Consider the following 19,288-nt stretch of genomic DNA (forward strand, 5'->3'; position numbering starts at 1 on the left):
AGGAAGACGAGAGGTAGGGAGGGAGGGAGGGAGGGAGGGAGGGGAGAGAAGAGGAGGAGGGAGGAGGTCTGTGTTAATCACAGTCAGTCAGGTGAAATCCAGGTGGGGAATGAATGATGTATGTGTGTGTGCGTGCGTGTGTAAATTAGGTTACATGTATGCTACAGTTGAGTTTTATAAGAGAATATAGTGAAGGTTTACCACAGCCACTCCTGTTTCCCTGGTGTGTTAAAACCAGCAAACTGGTTTGCACTAAAACATCTTTAAAAGATCTTTCAAAATTCCCATCTGTTGGCTTTTGTAATGCAGAGAGCAACGAGCAGACATTTTAGCTGATGCCTTCCTCAGTCTGCAGGCTCAGTGATCGTCACAGTCCGACCTCTTTCAATCAGAAACGAAGTTGAAATAATAAGTACTGCTGGCCATGACATAAACCTATAGGATGGTAACCTTGTCTCCGAGCCTCCCATGTTTCTATGTTAAGTAACACTGAGGATATCGTTGAAAGAAAAATTTGAAATGGGAATACAGAATGAGGTTAAACACCTTCAGAATCAGCAGCCTGTCCGAACTTGTAACTCTAGTAGAACAAATCAAGTACTGTCATAGGAATGGAGCACACAGAGCAGATTATAAGAAAGCCATGTCGTGTTACATCGGGTTGCTGGAGAAAAAAAGACAAAAAAGAAAAAAGGTTTTTTTTGGAGCAGCAAACTTACATCAATTCTTTTAAATGCAGATATCTTATTTTATTAGTTGGGTATATTCTTATTTTATTTATTTTATAATTCGATATTTTTGTTTTGTTTTGTAGTTGACTTTTATTTATTTTTATTTAATTTTAATATTTTAAATTGAAATCTTCCTTTCTGCCTTTCTTGGATTTTATCCAATATCTCTAAGTCCTTGTAATGCCACACGATTTCCTGGCAAGCTACTCAGTGCTTTATTCCTATGAGAGCATTTGATTCATTCCATTCTGTGCACCTGACACTTTAGGAGAGGCTGGACGACGATGATCACTGAGCCTGTGCACTGAGGAAGACATCAGCCAAAACGTTTGGGCTTGTTACTGTTCTGCATCACAAAGTGTGAACACAAAAGTGAGATTCAAAAGACTTTCTTAAAACTTTTTAAGGGACAACATCTGACTTCCTTAAACATTTCTCTCGCCAGCAACTTTATGCTGTAAAGGTCCGTAACTTTATGAATACTGTTTAGCCAAGGGAAACTGCAGAACTGAGTCCATTCAGCAGTAAATGTACACTCTTACTTACTGTGTAATCATTTTGGTGAAAAACACAAAGGACATTCTGGCTTTTTGCTCCCCCCCCCAACAACTAGACATTCTCTGTAGCTCACCACAAAACAACATATAGCACAACTGAGTAACATTAGGCTTAAATAAAACTACGGCAGCTCAAAGTCACCCTTGTGGAGAGATACAGAGGAGGAAAATCCATTTAATCCAAAGTGAGTAGCTGACAAGAGCAAAACAAAAGAGCCAAGAGGTGGCTGACATTTATTAGCAGGCCGTATAAAGAAGTGGTCCATTTGTGGACTTTGGCGAGAGGTTGTTTTCTTTTTTTTTCTTGGAGAGCTGTTTTCCCCTCACGCTTCCACTTGTAGGATTTGAGGAAATCACTTAACACGTCGGGCTCACACTCTGACCTGAGATGGCTAATTGCATTGATATCACTTAAACTAACAGCAAAGACTAAATTGGATTCCCAAGCAGCTGTGTGTGTGCATTGCTCCTGGCAAGTTTTGATAACAGCAACTTTATTTTCCACTGCCTTCTCCTTTCTCTCCCCTTTCATCCTGTTTCTGTCATAATCCCCTCCACCTCTCCTCACCCCGCTCACCCCCCTCACCCTCCCTTCCTGTTGGGGCAGGGGCTCTGAAATGACAACTTGCCCACAGAGGAGCTGTAGGCAAAACGATAAAGAGAAAGTAGAAGGAGGGAAAGGAAGAGCAGAAAATGAGAGAACCGGGAGGGGCGTGTCAACACTGTCTGCGCACCATAAAGACTTTCCCCTCTGTATTGCCTGAACAATGACTTATCAGAGTTAAATGGGCCCCCACAATATGGAGAAGCATAGCTTGCCGGGGAGAGCAAAATCATAAAATGGCACTGAGCAAACGGTGTGCGACAGGGAGTGACAGAAGATGCAACAGTCTTGATGTGCCGCTTCTCTTAATGGTGCACCACCGTAAAAAAAAAAAACAGGCAAATGGAAAATCCATCACCGCTGGAGCAAGAAATAAATCCAATATACACAGGCAAGTGCAGAAGCTTCCTATCAGGCTGAATATGCTGAGGATATGTTGATGGCGCACGCCCCCAACTGAGTCTGGGTGGCCCGACATGCTCCGAGTGATTTAATTGTAGCTGATGGGGGAGTGGGGTCAAGGTGACTGCAGGAGGAGGACCTCCCTCTTTTAAGACTCGAATGAACGCTCAGACAGCTCTGAGGGGCCACACACCTCTCGCTCTTTTCCCCACTTTTACATCCGCCTATCACTTCACTGCAGACCTGATAAGCGTTCTGCCACCCGCAGATAGGCAGAGATGGCTGGTGGAGGAGGGAGAGACCAGGTTGGAAAGGCTGGTCCCGGCGGCAGTGGAGGAACAGATGTTGGGCGGCTGGCACTTGGCAGAGGCAGTGAGCTCACGAACGCTAATTACTGCGCTAAACTGTTCGCTAAATATGTGTCTCCGCGTCACATTAGGCCTTTTAAGACGGAGGATTTATGGTCAGAAGGAACTCTGTCTTCTTGAAGGGGGGCCATTTATAACTAATGGATGCAAACTAATGGATATCGATGCTGCAGTGTTGTTCCTTTATTTGCTTGGTTATCATCACTGTTTGGCTATTTGTGACACTGAATCATTTTTATGATCTTCAGTAGTCCGTGTAGGATGTCAAAAATATTTTTATTGCAATTGCACACACTAATTCACACGCTTGCAAAGTAAAACTTTGATTCTAACTTCCTCGACTTTTTAGACACCCGCTATTTGTCTCACTCTTTCCTCTTACGTTATTCTCCACTGCTGTGATTACTAACTTTCCTTTGGGCACCATTATGTTTTCATTTAATCAAGTCTAAATTAATGACTGTCTATTAGTCAGTTGGGAATGTGTGCTCAGGACTCAAGATTCCATCCTGCTGGCATCAGAAGACCTGCAGCACTCGACACCTTAAGGGAATCTGGCACCTGTCCATACTAGACTATCTTTGAGGACACAGAGCTCATTATCAGTGAAGGCAGAGCCGCTTTACTGGCAACACTGGCCTGTGTTTGCAGAGCTGGAGGAGTGTGACAAAGTATGGGGGCCACAGCGCCTTGGGGCCCTAAGTTATTATCAAAGCAGACAGAGCATCGCTGATGAGCTGCCTACATCCGAATATACACGCAGGCTGCTTTTGCTGAAAGGGCACTCTCGCACATGAGTGCATAGATGTGCATGGCAGCTGTTTACTGAGTGTTTGAGTGAGAAGTAAAAGTAGAGATTTCAGGCGGGAAACAGCAAGGAAGAGGAGGAAAGAGAAAGATATGAAGGGAGATGAAAGGAGGAGCTGAGAACGATGGGAACATGGCCACTGCCTTGGGGCATCTCCGATCTCCCTACTGGAGAGTGACCAAAGCACGGGCATGAATACACACACACACACTTACTCAAACTGTGCCAGCTTGGCAGCTCTAATCAGAGCTGACATGCCTTTCATCCTCCTACTGTTAGAACACACACCGGATAGACAGCAAATAAATCAGATTACTGGATATCACCCTGTTACCGAACACATTATGGTCCAGGCACCAGTTTACTGGCACCAAAATGTTTGCACTCACATTATCTTAATATTTTCACTGGCTATTATTAGTAAATCAACCCTATTTGAACAAGAGTTGCTGTCTAGTATGCAGTTTACACAGTTGTCACGATTCCGGCCGCCTTCCCAATTTGGATTTGGCATCAAACTATCTCTTGTATTAGTCACTGACATATAGCTGCTAATTCTCCTCTTCTCATTTTGGTCACAAAAACACAATCACACATCAACAGGCACTCTGGGGTACACGGATACACACTCACTCACACACATCCCAGCGCTCTCAGCTGCAGTGCCGAGATAGACTGTCAGCCTCATAACTCTGCAGAGAGACGAAATTGAAAATGCTGTAATTATGCTCTTCATGAAATTAGCCAGCTGAGGAAAAAACACAATTGAGAAGCTGGCCATTTTGGAGATAAGGATTAATACTAATCAAGCTTGTATGTTCTGACTGGAGCGCACGAAACTTGGAGTGGTGTTTGTGTTCAGTGTGTGTGTGTGTGTGTGTGTGTCGGATGGGGGATTTTTAATTAAAGACACACTTTTTCTCAACAGGGGTTTAAAGCAGGGGGAGGGAGTGTGTTTTCTGTGTATGATGGTTGTGGAGGGGGTGCGAGATGATTTACTCGACCTTGCTGTTGTCGCTTCCTACCACCTCTCATCCATCGTATTCTCTCTGTTAATTACATTAAAGGCTCCTCTTACAGAGTTAATGACATCCCACTGTCTTGTAACAAAGTGAGCAACTACCCTCGGTGTGTGTGTATATGTGTGTGAGAGAGAGAGAGTGTCAGAGTGAAGGCTGGAGGACTGAACCTGCCAATCGAAAGTCCCTTTTATACGGCACGTTTAAGTCGAGAATGTTGCACCTTTATTCACCATTCTGTATAAAAGGTACAAACGCAGGCGGTGTTGGAAATTGTTAGGTCCCTGAAACAGTAAATACCTACAATCCCTGGCATGTTCAGGAGCTCCTGTCAGGGTCTGGTTGCCCTGAATCATTTATGGTTTAGTTTGATTTTATTCTGTCATAAACCAACCTACAAATAACACACTTTTTCACGTATTCACCAAGAGAACAAATAACTTAAAGATAAAAAGTAACTAAAAGCAAACAGATTCAAACAAACCTAAAACATCGATAGCAGAGACACAAAATGAAAAACATAAAACAAACTGTAAACATCCTTTTAACAAAATGTTGCACATAGAATTGAAACCTGACACAGGAAAAAAAAACAATAAAAGATGTAATAGCTTATTTCCACTTTGGTCCTGGTCTGCCCTAAACCATGACAACCACAAAGATGGCCATACCCCGTCGTGACATGCACATTATAGTAGACACACTATGTTGTGTGGTGTTTATACATAGTTATATATATATACACAGTGTAGCTATCTACACACAATCTATTTTATTACATGAATGTACATTCTCGATCGTTTTACTATTGCCATACATAACGTTTTCTCACATCTACCACAGAGAATTTTTTTTCTATGTGGCTGGGCTCTTCTTTTGATTGTTGCCTTAGAATGGACAACAATCATTGGTTTAATATGTGGGATGTGTTGGGCTGTGATCAAGTGTGACAAACACCAGAATGGACATGTACTGTTTGTTTCAGTCTTGTATCACAGTAAATATTAAAATGTTTTTTTGCTTTTTTGGAGTGCTCTGTTGTTTTAGTTTTGCACTTCCATAAAGTTGGGGTAAAGAGACATAAAACATAAACAAAAGAATGTACACAATTGGTACAGTACAGGCTGAGAAATCCTTACTATAAAGTTCAATTTACATTCTGTGTAGACAGTTCGTGTAAGTAGAACTCTCTACGGCTCCATGTGCTATATACTTTCGAGCAATCCAATCACATTTGAGGGATTTAATTTGAATTCCTCTCATAACAGTACAGTATATGCCCGTATATTTCGATTTCACTTGGAAATGCATTACATTGCAGAAGTTAAACTTACGTTTCACACACACACTCCATAATTCTAGTCATGTCTCTTTCTTAGAATCTCCCTGTCCAGTACATCCACATACTCCGACCTTTATGCCATTCAAACTTCATATCAGTCTGTAAAGCCTGCTTTGTTATCAATTTGTGGTGTTTAAGCCCAAACCGAGATAATCCTGGTGACATCATCAGGGTTCATTTTCTCAGGCTTTAGGAACTACTACCCAGAGCCTACCTAGAGTGATCCTTTAAAACAAGAGAGGAGAGTTAATGATTTCACTTCTTTCCAAACTTACGTTTCTTCTAGGTGGGAGTAATATGTGACTAACAATGAGCAACATCATAAACTTAGGTGAATTAGAGTCTGATGCAGAGTAACACATCTGGCAGCAGCTTTTAGGGCGAATCACCATGCCCATGCTTCTTAATCTCCTCTCTCCAGGCATTTCTCTGGACAGCAGCGTTCTGGGTCCTGAAAGCATTAATGCTATTTTGTCTTAGAAGCTTGAAAGGCCTGTTAGCCCTGCCAGCTGTGTGTGCTGCCATACACCCACCTCCCCCTATATGTCAATAAAGTTAATCACAAACCCCAGTGGGTGACGTGTCAATTACTTCAGCCTGGAAATGGAACGGAGCCAAAGCACGACTGTGCAAGTGTCAAACTGTCAATAACAGACTGGCATCAAATGCAGCACCAGTTAAAAAATTACAGTAAACACAAACACTTCAATTCAATCAGTTGGCTACTCGGTGGTTACATCTACTCAAAACAATTCGCTTAAGGCTTTCAACCTATGGCAGCTAAGAATAATCATATTTCACAATGCTGACATAAAATTGACAACATGTATTTCTTCCAAAACGGTTGGCTTTCCATATTTCATTCATGAGAATGAAATTGTGAGGAAATGTAAAGAAAGTTGGGATTTAATTATGATTTATGTTAATATCTTATGTCATGGTTACCACTTTGCTGCCTTCTTCTTAAAGCTTTCTTTGTAGAGCCTTTACAAGCCTCTTTAAGATATCTGTATGTAATTTATAATAATGTAAGGCCAAATTGTTGTCTGTCACCAGTGAAAAGTCCACTGTGCACAATAACTGGATTTAGGCCATTTACGGTAAATCTAAACCTGGATTAATTATTTTTTCCTCATCGTTTTTTGCATATTGATGCAGGATTATATTTAGATTATGTACAATTATAGCTCCAGTCTGATACTGATAACTTACTCCCTTAGCCCCCCAAAAATACAAGCACAACTCTTTCCTTTTTGCCTGATACAAAAGTAAACTGAGAATATGACAATTTACATATTTTGATTTAAAGGATAAGGATGGGCCAAGAAAGAAACCAAGAGGGAGATAAAATGCTGCTAAACATTAACAAAACACACCCAAGGCAATCACATTAAACACAGACAGAAATCAATAGTTTCTATTTTCTAATTCTGTTCATGGAAATAGCCTCAGGGGAGAGCATGTGTCCTTGTCTGAGCAAGGCCAGTTAGAGTTCAATGTGTTCAAATATCCGTATCAGAGTTTATGACCCCCATTAATGCCCCTGAGGATGTTCTCTGAGCAGCTGAACCACATGATGAAACATAGACCATTGCCTCGTTGACACTCTCTTTGACCATGGATAAGTTTTATTAGACCTAAGGTCAAAAAAGCAGAACAAATCTAACAGCAACCACACAATAGAATATACAGTCTAAGTGCAAATTTGATTGAGAGCCAGGCTCTCTAAACAGAAGAAATAAAACCTTGTCCTTATTCCCTGTGTTTAACTGAATATAAAAAAACTCAGTTACACTGTATGGAAAAAAATTTTCTTAACACAACTCAAGTAACCCGAATCAGAAATTACAGTACGTCAAGTTAACTTTATTTGTTCTGCCCAATATCACAGACAGTGTTTCAGCCTTTTGAATGTCATAACTACATTATATAATCAGGTAAAGCAAAATACATGAATTACATGAGAAACCTGTTTCAGATGTTGGTTAACTCTCAGACTAAACAGATTCTTGTGGTATAGAAATAATTTACAGCTTTCACTTTTGATTTTCCTCAACTGTGAAAACTGAGACTAGGCAACACTGACAAAAACACAGCAGTGAGAAGTATGCACTATAAGAGTATGTCCATACTAAGACGGTTGGATTTAAAACCACATATTTTTCGCTCAATTTCAATTCCGTCCAGACTACCACTTCATTGTTCTTGCCTAGATATGTAGATTTTCTAAAATTGTCTCCAGAGTGGATACATATTAAAACAGGTTTGGTGTTTTAGCCTGCCCAGTGAGGGTCATGGGCATTTAAGTTGAGAAAACAAACTTTAGTCACCTCTGACATTCTCTATGATCATCCTTTAGACGTCAATATGTGTCAATAAGATGAACACACAGGTGTTGTCATTAACCTATATTTTATGTTGATTTTGTCAGACTGTGTCGGAACCATAAAATAATGATTTTATCCGCAAAGCACTGCAGCTTGGGAATGACTGCCGGTGAACATTTAGTATTTATGTTGTTTGAAAACAGAAAAATCTGTAAAAAAGAAAAACTAAATGGTGAATTTGGCTGTATCAAAACCCAGTATACTGTAGGTGCTCCAGGAGGACAGTGAATGGAGGTTAAACTCCAAAAGTTTCTGTCATCTCTAACATTGATCACTCTTTTAAAATCTCAATAAAGCTGATCATACACTGTTCAATAACCTGTATTTATGTATTATTATTTTGTTATTTATGCTGAACAGTTTTGTCAGCTGAGCTGGCAGTCCCAGTCCTCGCCAGATTTTGGCTGTGATTGTTTTGTTGTTTGCCAACTGAAAAGAGGAAGAGATTTAGCTGCTTTCACTTTGGGCTGAGATCTCTATTAAAATGACCTGGAAATTTTAGTGTGGCTGCAAGTCATCTTAACCTGAAACAGTGTAAGAAGTGTTAAATTAGACAGCTTTGTGTAGACATAGTATTAAAATTAGTGTTGCAGTTGCAATCACTTACTCTTGGAATCACATATTTTCTACAGTAAAACTTTCTATTGAAAAAGCAATGAGTACGGCTGAATCTTTTTCTTAAGATGAACAGAATGGCTCACTCTCATCGTGTCAAAGAGGTGGAGCAGTACAAGGATTAGTAAGCGGGTGAATAAAATCCATTAGTTTAAAAAGGGTTTCTAGTGTAAAAGCTCTACCTAATATTCTTGCCACTCTTACCACAAAGCATTACCTACTGCCCTCCACAGAGCCCAGCGGAAAATGAAAAAGTCCCCCGGTCCAGATCACTGTGATGATATAATGCACTCCGCATTGTGTAGTGCCACCCTGCCCAAATACAGGCTGAAATCCTGCCATTAAGCTATCGATCGTCTCATAGCATGCTGGAGGCTCCGGCAGCCGGGCCCAGCTGTTCACCATCATCATCACTAAGTGTTACAGGCTCGGCTCCAGCCACACAATGGATATGGCTCCATTCAGACAGCCTTAGTCTGCTCATGATTCAACGGAACCTGGGCCAAGGCCAACATCAAGAAATAAGGCTTTGTCCAGTGCACTCAAGGCTAAAATCAAACAAGAACCAAAAAGCTGAGACTTTGCTCAGTTATGTATTGAATTTTGTAAAAGCAACACAAAATGGGTTTAGCAGAAAATCAGTTACAATACTTAAAAGGGGTCATTATAGAACACATCATGTCCCAACTAACCACAACACAAAATGTATGCTAATCTTGTTTATGCTCTATTAGGGGATTTGAGAAGGAAACGAGATCAAAATGTTGATGCTTCCTCAACATCGCCCCCATATCTCTTGTGTATTTTATATGTAAATAGCTATCAGTTACGTCAGCCTGCTCATGTAGCCACAGCGACTGTGAGGCAGGAACCTATCCTTTCCATTGGAGTCTGCAGGTAATGAGTGCATTAGGCGGATGGCGTCGTGAGAGTGCAGGATGAATGAGCTCGCTGCGGAGCGGCTGCTGCAGACTGTATAAGATGACAGCCTTGGGTGACACTTCTACTACTTCTACTGGCAGTGTTTACCTTCGGGGGGGAAGACAGGAGGAGAAAATAGGGGACAGAGGAGAGGAGAGAGGGGAGGGTAGGTTGAGGAGGGAGTGAATACAGTGATGCCAGGGGCGTACAGTGTGCCTGAGAACAGCTGCAGAGAAAATATTGCTCCTATGTCTGTGGGACGTCCCTGGAGAGAGACTCGTGAAATATTATTTTGTACTTATTCCTCAGAAAACTACAAAAGATACTGCAAGAAGACCGATGTGACAGATAAGATATACCTGATGGCAGCTACAGTTGAGACATGATTTCTGCCTGTCAAGGACTCACAAAACAGCTCAAGACCCTCTTTAAAATTCATATTTTATTACATTAGAAAAAGTACAACATTTAATTTAAACCCAAATTGACTCTCCATCACGTACATAGGTATCAAACAGACTCACGTGTGTGTCATTGAATAAATAGTCTCTGTCCAACCTACGTGTGTTGCTACAACAACAGATTAGGCAGAATCAAAACTTATCAGTACTACATGACAAAATAACAAAGTTAATTGGGAATTATGAAGAGCTATCTCAACATATACATTGAAAATGTATCACGGAATAAAGTCCAGAAATACACAAATATTCACAAAATTACAGAGGAAATGATTAAAGGAATAAGAGAAAAAATAAAAAGAGATATTCCGGTCCACATATCCTGACTTTCAGTCCCTGGAATGGGTTAAGCTCCAAAGGCACTGGATCCTACAATTCCCATAATACAACTCAGCATCTTCTGTTATAAATCCAGTGTTTGTTACAAAAGATTTGGTAACCCCCATTTAGTCTTTATAATTACTATATAAACATTAAATACATGGTTTAAAACACACTACATTGTAGTTGTAAGCAAATATGAGGACATTTTAATTGTGTTTTGCTACATTGTCATCCGTTATCTGTTCAAACATCTGTCTCCACTAATGTGTGCCCACAGGAGGTATTATAATTGTTATAACATTAATAAACAGTTACAGTATATCTGCTTACAACTACACTCTAGTGTCTTATTAACCATTTATGAATATTTATACAGTGCTTATAAATGTTAATTAGGGACAAAGGTGTTACAGTAAAGTGTCGACCAGGCTTTCTGTTTAAAATTTAAAACTGTCATCCAATCCTGATGATATCCTCAGGACAAGATAACAGATCTTCATATGTAAAAAAGGTGGAATGTACCTTTTAATTAGCGCTCTTTGTGGAAAATTACATTTTCTATATTAAGTTGTCTTTCATTTAATCCAAGGAAGTATACCGTTTTTTAGGTGTAAGGTCTGATTTAACTACTTTCCTCTGGGGACATCTGTCAACTATTCTTCAAGGGTATTTAATGATTTTCAAACAGGGGTCCAGGAATAACACAAAACACACTAAACCTTAGAGAGATAAACCAGGCTTCTGTTACCTGGTGAAGCCAGAGACAAAACTAAAGGAGGCCCTAGACACATTTTCACTATTCAATCAGATGAGATTTTGTTAAAGGCTCAGGATATGTTTCATTTAATAAAATCATAGATAGGATAATTTTCCAAGACATTGTGCTACATGGTCGGACGCGTTTTTGTTTCCCCAAACACAGACTAAAAAGACTTAGAGACAAAATTTTTTCAAAAACTCTCATTGGAGAGAAGTTTGCGTTGTAAAAAATGACTTGACTTTTTCAGCCAGATCTTCTGGCACCAGTGGGCCACCATCGCTCACTGATACTGTTCAAATTGGGCCAGGAACCTGTGAGTGTCAAGGTAGGGCAGCCTCTGCCAAAAATGTGTGTCTTTGTGTGTGTGTGTGTGTGTGTGTGTGTGTGTGTGTGTGTGTGTGTGTGTGTGTGGGTGGGTGCATATCAAGAAAATGCCATATAGACTTGATTTCTTGCTCTCTACGCTTGTTTTTCAACAGCTGTGAGCAAGTGTGTGTGTGAGTCTGTGTGTGGTAGCGAGAGAGATCAGGGTGGACAAACTAGGCTGATTTGGCCTCTTTCTGTTCTTACACCTGCCTCCTTATCTTAGTAAAATTGTAGAGGTGTGAGTGTATGCCTACACTCTCTATTCTGAGTGTGTCGCTGTTGCTTGCCTTCCAACCCAGAAAACCTGCACAGACTGAAAACTCTGAGCGATTAGCTGGCCAACACGAGCGGGAGAACAGCTCTACCCCTCCTATCATTTATTCCTCTCATTTGCTCTCTCATTTATTCCTGTCATTCAGTCGTGCCATTTCTCAAATTCAGCTTCTTATTAAGTGTCTGTCATCTATGCCATTTGTCCATGGTGCTTCGTTTCTCCATTCCTTCATTTGCCCTTCATGCCATTCTTTCTTCTTCTTTTAACTTCACCTTACCAGAGAAATACTGCTTTGCATTTCTACTTTGAACTTGTATTTCAAAGCTTTATCTAACCAGGTTTGTTACCAAAGGACACATTTATTGTACTGTAGGTGGCTCATACAGAGCATTTAGGAGCTCAGTGTCTTGGTTAACAGAAAAGTGTTCATGACGGCAACCGTCTAATCGCGCTTCCTCCCTTTCAATAACCCCCCAAATTCAGACCTTGATTAAAAATGCTGATTGGATGATCTGCCATAAATTTGAAAAATAAAGTACCAAAATAAAAGTTGAGACAACAATGATAGTCTCCTATCACCGCTAACTGCATCATTTTGTGAAACAAGGCTCCCAAAGTCTTTCTAATATCCATTCCAAGCATTTTCAATTCATCATAGTATCAAAATGAATACTCATGAATACTTCAGGCTGCTGTTGAACTTGAATACCACCTGCACTTTGATGTAAGTCACTCCCAAATTAGCCATCACTCTCTTTTCCGTCTGCTTCCTCTCCTCTGATCCTTGGCAGTAGAGGCTGGATGGTTCATTCAGTGAAGGCCCATGGGATGTGGAAGTCAGATTGTACTCTCCTGATATTTAAAGCACAGCCACTGTGATTAAAAAGTGATTAAACCTGGCAACACAAAGAAAGCCTTTTCCCTTGCAGCTTTCAGCTCATTTGTGATTTAAAAAGCTTTCTCTTGATAGATCAGAGGGTCACATTTTTCACTGTGTTACTTCTCATGCTGCTGTGGCTCCAATTTACAAGAAGGTTGATTACTACTGTAGACCAGGGCTAAGCAAATTTAAGAATAGAAAAGTGCTTAGCTTGCATGCAAAATATCTGTTCCGACAATGCAGATACAATTTATCTAAATTAATAATTTAAATATTGAGGTCCATCCCTACATACCATAATGTTGACTAATGTAGCATTGACAGAATCACTAATGAATCGAGTGGATCTAGGCTTTGGAATTGGTTTGGTAAGCAGTTTTTCTTTGGCTGCTCACATCCATACAGATATTTAATCAAACAAAGTTTAGTTTGTGAAAAAGCAATAGACTCTATTGTAATGGAGTGTGCGAACTTTTGTTTGGAATCTGACAATGATTTGTCATCAGGGCAAACTAATAATGCAATAATGATTACAACATCAGGGTTTTCTCTAGGTTTCTGGAGGGTTTAGACGCTATGGTGGCGGGGTGGCACTTGGTTGTGGGGTTTGGGGTGTCCTCCTCCAGAAAAATGTGATGTTATTCGACTAAAACCTATAAATTATCACATCAGTTTGGATCATTATCATGAAAATATTTATTAAAAAAACCCATCACAGGTTGTTGTTTTTCACAGCAAACTCAGACTTTAGCAAGAAGACGAATTCATCAAATATGCTCACTGATGAAATAAGTGCTATGTCCTGAAGTAATCCTTTGCTTTCTACATTTTCAAGAGTCGCACTGTGTGCCATAGAAGTAACATTGGTAAAACAAAGCTTATAGTGAATGGATTCGACCTACAATTTTCTCATCTTCCCATTTCTATTTGACGATGTAACAGCGTTTGGCTACTTATCAACATTTCTGTTTCGTTGGACATTTGTAGGCAGGTCACTTCCTCCCTCATTCTCATTCCTCTTTTTGAATTATTTTCTCTGACAGTCATCGCCATTTTAATGCACGTGCTTAACAGGGGTCAAGCCCTGGGGCACAATGACGTAATGGCCCCACTAGGCTCAGGGGAAAAAAAAAAGGAAAAGAAAAAAATATATATCATGCTTGATTCTGTGTGGCACGTATGCCCAAAAAAATAAGCCACTGTGATTGGCAGGCTAAACGTGTCTGTCTTTATTGTCCAATGAATGAGTTGCTGTTTTTCAAATCCTGGCTTGAGTGGAAATTTTCTTAAGCCATGGACACGTATTCAAAAATGTCTCTAAAAAAATGTGAAAGTGGAGCTCAAAAACACAAAAATGAAAGCGAGAAAGTGTAGCGGGAATCACAGCTATTAAGTAACATCCCCAAGCTGATAGGATACTTCCAAGCTGCAAGCCCCGAAGTCGAGACTACTGAAAACCCTCCAGCGGCAGTTGCAGAGCTAGCAAGTGAAACAGCAATGTTGATGAGGAAACCTGCTTCCACAGGTTAGCAGGCTAGGTCTTAGGTAGTTAGCTAACTAGCTCGACAACATTAGTGAATAAGTAATCACAGGCCCAAACCAATTAACGTTATCATGTGCAATTCCAGATAGTTACGAATTTCAGCTTTAACTTCAGCTAGTGCTAGGCTAGTGAATGTATCTATAACCGTCCCAGACACCCAGCCTAGCTGCCAAGCATTGGATAGTGTGGTAACACTTTATAAAGTGGTATAAATCATATACTTAAGTAATGCTATGACTCATGATGATTTAGCTTAATGCATGAACTACTGCAGGATGTATCATGAATTCCTGTTGCTCACATTGACAAATGATCAAGTCGCTATGATTTTATATGATTCGTTCACACACATTAGCTCAGCCTCTCTGATAAATAAAAAAATAGCTTCATATTTCTATGAGAATAGACCCAGTGGTATTTTTGACACATTTACAACATAGGGAATGGAACATGACTATCCCTCCTATCATTTATTCTTATTTAAAAGACCGTAGTTATTATTTAAAAGACCATAGTTACACTTGCACTCTCTCTTGTCCCCAAATATAAGTTGACCTCAACTTTGTCAAACCTAATTTCCAGAAAAAAATACCATCTTGTATTATACCAACACCAATACACCAATTATAGCAATATGGTATCCTTTCTCTCCAGAGTGATAGACAATTCACAATATGATCACACCTTGTTGCTGTGTGTACTCTAATTTAGACCTTTCATGTAATAATGAATTACAGTATTAAAGAGAAAGCTTTCAAGCTTTCAGCCTTTAGTGGACCATTAATTCCTTACAATTCAGGATGGCTCATGGGACTAGTTTTATTCCCATAATGCTATATTATCTCAAATCAGCTCAGGAAAATGACCTTTATATATATCAAGCAATTACAAAGACTACACAGGTCCTGGCTGATATACTGAGTGATGGGCCATTTAACCGTTATTAGGTCTTCTTTATCATAAAAGCTTCATAAATGTTCCTTTAAATGGCAGTTGCAGCAAGTGAATTTAATGTGCTATTTTTAGTTTATTGTCAGAGTCAGTCTTTTTGGATATATGCAATCTATCATATGTGCTAGCTCAGTCCACTGTCCTTACCTTCATATTACATGGTTACAAACCAGATTGTAACCATGTAACCATGTAACTGAGTGTAGATTGATTCATTTAAATCTATTCAGAAATGTCCATTTACAATTAAATATACAGCACAGTAAAGTGTGCAAAAAATGAAGGGATCTGAATACTTTATAAAGCCACTGCAGTGTACAGTGGACACCGAAACATGCCTGATAGCAACACTGATGAGAGTGGTAAGAGCAAACTAAAACAGTAAAGATGTGGGCTGTAAATCAAAAGAAATAGCTGAAAGGTGTTAAAATGCTCGATAGAGCTAATAGGAACTGCAGAGTAGGGTGATCATTTTCTGTTGCTTTGTCACTAAGGGCTACCCCTTCCACATTATATTGATATATAATAATAATGATAATAATAATAATAATAATAATAATAATAATAATAATAATAATAATAATAATAATAATTATTATTATTATTATTATTATTATTATTATATTCCACTTTAAATAATGAATTAGTTAATCACTCACATTCCTTCCACAATAATATTTTGAAGCAAAGCAGGCTTTGCTAGAGAGATGGACTGTATTAAAGAGTGATGGAGTATGATAGGATGTTATTAAAATAGTGCAGCAAGGCTTGATCTTTCTCCTAAACAGAGTCCTTCAGAAACAGAGCATAATCAATATTTGAAAAGAAGATGCACATATTCTTTACCCAACTCTTTTAATACTTGGCACCAGGTTACATGACACTTTTAACCTCAGGAGTCCTTTCATCTTGGCCACTTCTCTTCATTTCAAGAGTCTCCTCCATCGTTCTGACTGTCTTTCCTCCATCTCAACCAGCTCCATTCACCTGGTGAGTTTCTGCCAGTGAGCTAATTAGCTTTAGCACTTTTATAACCCTTACATTATCTTTACTGCAGCTTCTCAGTACGCCACATTAACTTCAGAATAGATGCTGTCAGCTGTTCGGGGAACAACCATAGCTAAAGCTGTGCCACAGGGCCTGAGCCACTCAATGTAACTACAGACAGAGATAACATCAAATTCAGTGAGATAAAGTCAAATGCTAATTGACCACTTAAGGCCATATTTACTGCAATGTTTAAAATGTAATATATTATAATGGTGTAATATTCAGTAAGTATATAAATGAATTACGAATATACAAAGTATATTTTTCATTCAGTTGTTTCTCACCAAAACGTATTATGTGTATCCTTGATGTCTAACAAATCGTGTTGAATGATATCCCTCCTCATAAAAAATTTGCATAGCTGTGTTTTAAATAGTTTGAATTCTCATTGTTTACTTCGTTGTAATCTTCTTCTTCACTCATTTTGTTTGTGCATGGCTGCATGCACCATCAACTGTCAATCAACTGAATAGCACAAAATCAATGGCAGGAATGTGCATCGTTTCACCTAACTGCTTGCTCTTGTGCATCTTTATGCAAACACAAACAACAATGGGAACCCAATCATAACAGCAATGCTCTATAGTAGTACTAGTGGTCAGAAGCTCCAAATGGCACCTTAAAATGAACAGTATGAATTTGATAAAACTATTAAAGGGTAACTTAACACTAAATGTCCTTTTTTCAGTTACTAAATTACATACACAGTCACTTTATTACATTATCTATTGATCCTGGTCCTATTTTATAGTTTCTAAGGCAACAAAAGTTTTTTTTTGCCACAGAAAAAATCCCATAATTCTGTCCATTTGACACCCACAAAAAAATCAGTTAAAACTAACTATGTATGAATACAGAAAATACTACATTATATTTCATATTCAGAAATACTACATCTACTACAGGACTAATAAGCTACTAGTTTACCGTGTTGATCCAAATCCTTGAGTTTGTTGCAGATTGGCACTTCCCCTACTATTTATTCATATCTGCTACTCTGTCACCCTCCACTGCCTCTGCTACCTCTGCTGCATCTCTGAAGCCTCTCAAAGCTAACAGTGAGCTACTGTGTGTCAGGGTCTGAAGTCTTTTTCTTTTTTCTTTTTTTTTGAAGGCGACTTCTTCAAGCTAAAATGGGTGTTAAGTTGGCCTTTAATTGAAAAAAAAAAAGAAAAATTACATATGCCAAAATAAGCTGACATATAAAAATGTTTTCTTGTATCAAACAGTTCCATAAGTCCCAGAGAGTAGTTATTAATGTACAAACACTTTGTATAGTAATTAATATGATGGAGGTAAAATGTATTTATGTTTTAGAAAAATACTGTATATGCTATACAAATACTTAAGAAATAAACTCCTAAAGTAAACTTCAAAAATAACTGTAACTGTGAAATCGTTGTACAGTAAATTTCTTACATTTTAGTTGATAAATACAACAATAATGTGAGGGGAAAATAGGCAATATGAAGTACTCCTATTTGAGTGCCTGGAGATATGTTTTCTGAAATCCATTCACCTCTGTGAGCTAAGATAAAGACAATAGAGGTTATATTATGAAAGCTGTGATTGCTTCCTCTTGCAGGTGGCAGGCATCAAAAATATAAAAATATAAATACAAAGAAATGTGGAAAAAACAGGGACAGAAACTGTAGGCATGCATGAATGTAGTAATGTTAAAGCTTCCAAAGATTAAAAAAGCAAGTACTGAACATGCTGTATAATTTCTCCCAAAACTGTAACATTGAATGGCCTTAAAGTGTATAAACGTTCTTTAGTACTAAAATGTATGGTATTAAAACATCCTATAATTCCATAAATATATGTTACACTTAATTGATATTAATAAGTTAAATCTAAACATTGATTCATTGTTAGTTAGTCATGAAGCCTTTAACTACTTATGACAACAACAGCCCATGCGTCAGGAGGAGATTAATAATTCATTATTCCCTGTCTACAGCAGATGATGGACAGTGGATGAAGTCTTGGCTGCATGCTTGTTGGATGGTCGTTTGATGCTGGATCAATATTGAAAAGGATAATGAGAAATGTTTCATGCATGTCAATGCGTATTCACAGCAGCCATGTTGTCATATTTACTCGCTCGAAATCCATCTTTCTTTTGGATGATATTATATAATCACAGACATGTAAATCATGGGCCAGTCTGCACAAATGTCACTTGTAGTAATTTTCAGTCATTTTCCTCTGAGGGTATTATCACACAGGCCAATTTGGGTTTTGATTCTCTTGCCCTTCAGTAGGCACTCTAGCAGTATGTGTGTTTGTGTGTGTTTTCACTCCTGCCTCTACACCCCACTGCAGTTCTCCAGAAATCCGTGCGTGCACGTGTGTGTCTTATCTCCCATTCACCTTGAGCTGGCTGAGCAAATTGATACTACGCTGGGATTTTTGGTGATCTGTAAGTCCACTGTCACGGTGATGAAAGCAGCACAAAGACAGCAGCGGTGCGGTAAATGTCAGCTTGTCACCGAAGAGTGACACAGAATATCCCAGCTTGGCACGTGAGGGCCGTCCGCTTTGACCCAGCACACACATGACAAGGCCAAACTCGTGGAGACAAGAATAATCCCTCCTCATATACTCAGTGGAAAATGACACACACACAGGTACAATCAAAAAAGACAAAGATTCACTTAGAGAGATGTATAAACATGGACTGAACGCTAAACACCTGTTAGGAGAAGTTGTATTTCAGTTTCACATGTGGAAAATTGTGTGTGTGTGTGTGTGTGTGTGTGTGTGTGTGTGTGTGTGTGTGTAGGGGAAGAAGTATGCATGCATATTCAGGTAGTTCCACATGTGAGTACATCTACTTGGAGGCATTTTCATTCCCATCACTCTGCCTTTCACTCACAGACATGAACCAGTCAGCCAAAACATTAATACACGGGGGTAAAG

The 19,288-nt window shown here is 39.1% G+C and overlaps 1 protein-coding gene across 1 annotated transcript in view; it reads right to left on the bottom strand.

Annotated features, from left to right (window-relative positions):
- LOC120792060 (calsyntenin-2-like) overlaps positions 1-19,288 on the bottom strand; it is a 252,906-nt gene that overhangs the window by 107,201 nt on the left and 126,417 nt on the right. The gene's annotated exons all lie outside the window — the stretch shown is intronic.

The sequence above is a fragment of the Xiphias gladius genome, chromosome 7 (assembly GCF_016859285.1).
Source record: "Xiphias gladius isolate SHS-SW01 ecotype Sanya breed wild chromosome 7, ASM1685928v1, whole genome shotgun sequence".
Classification (NCBI taxonomy): domain Eukaryota; kingdom Metazoa; phylum Chordata; class Actinopteri; order Istiophoriformes; family Xiphiidae; genus Xiphias; species Xiphias gladius.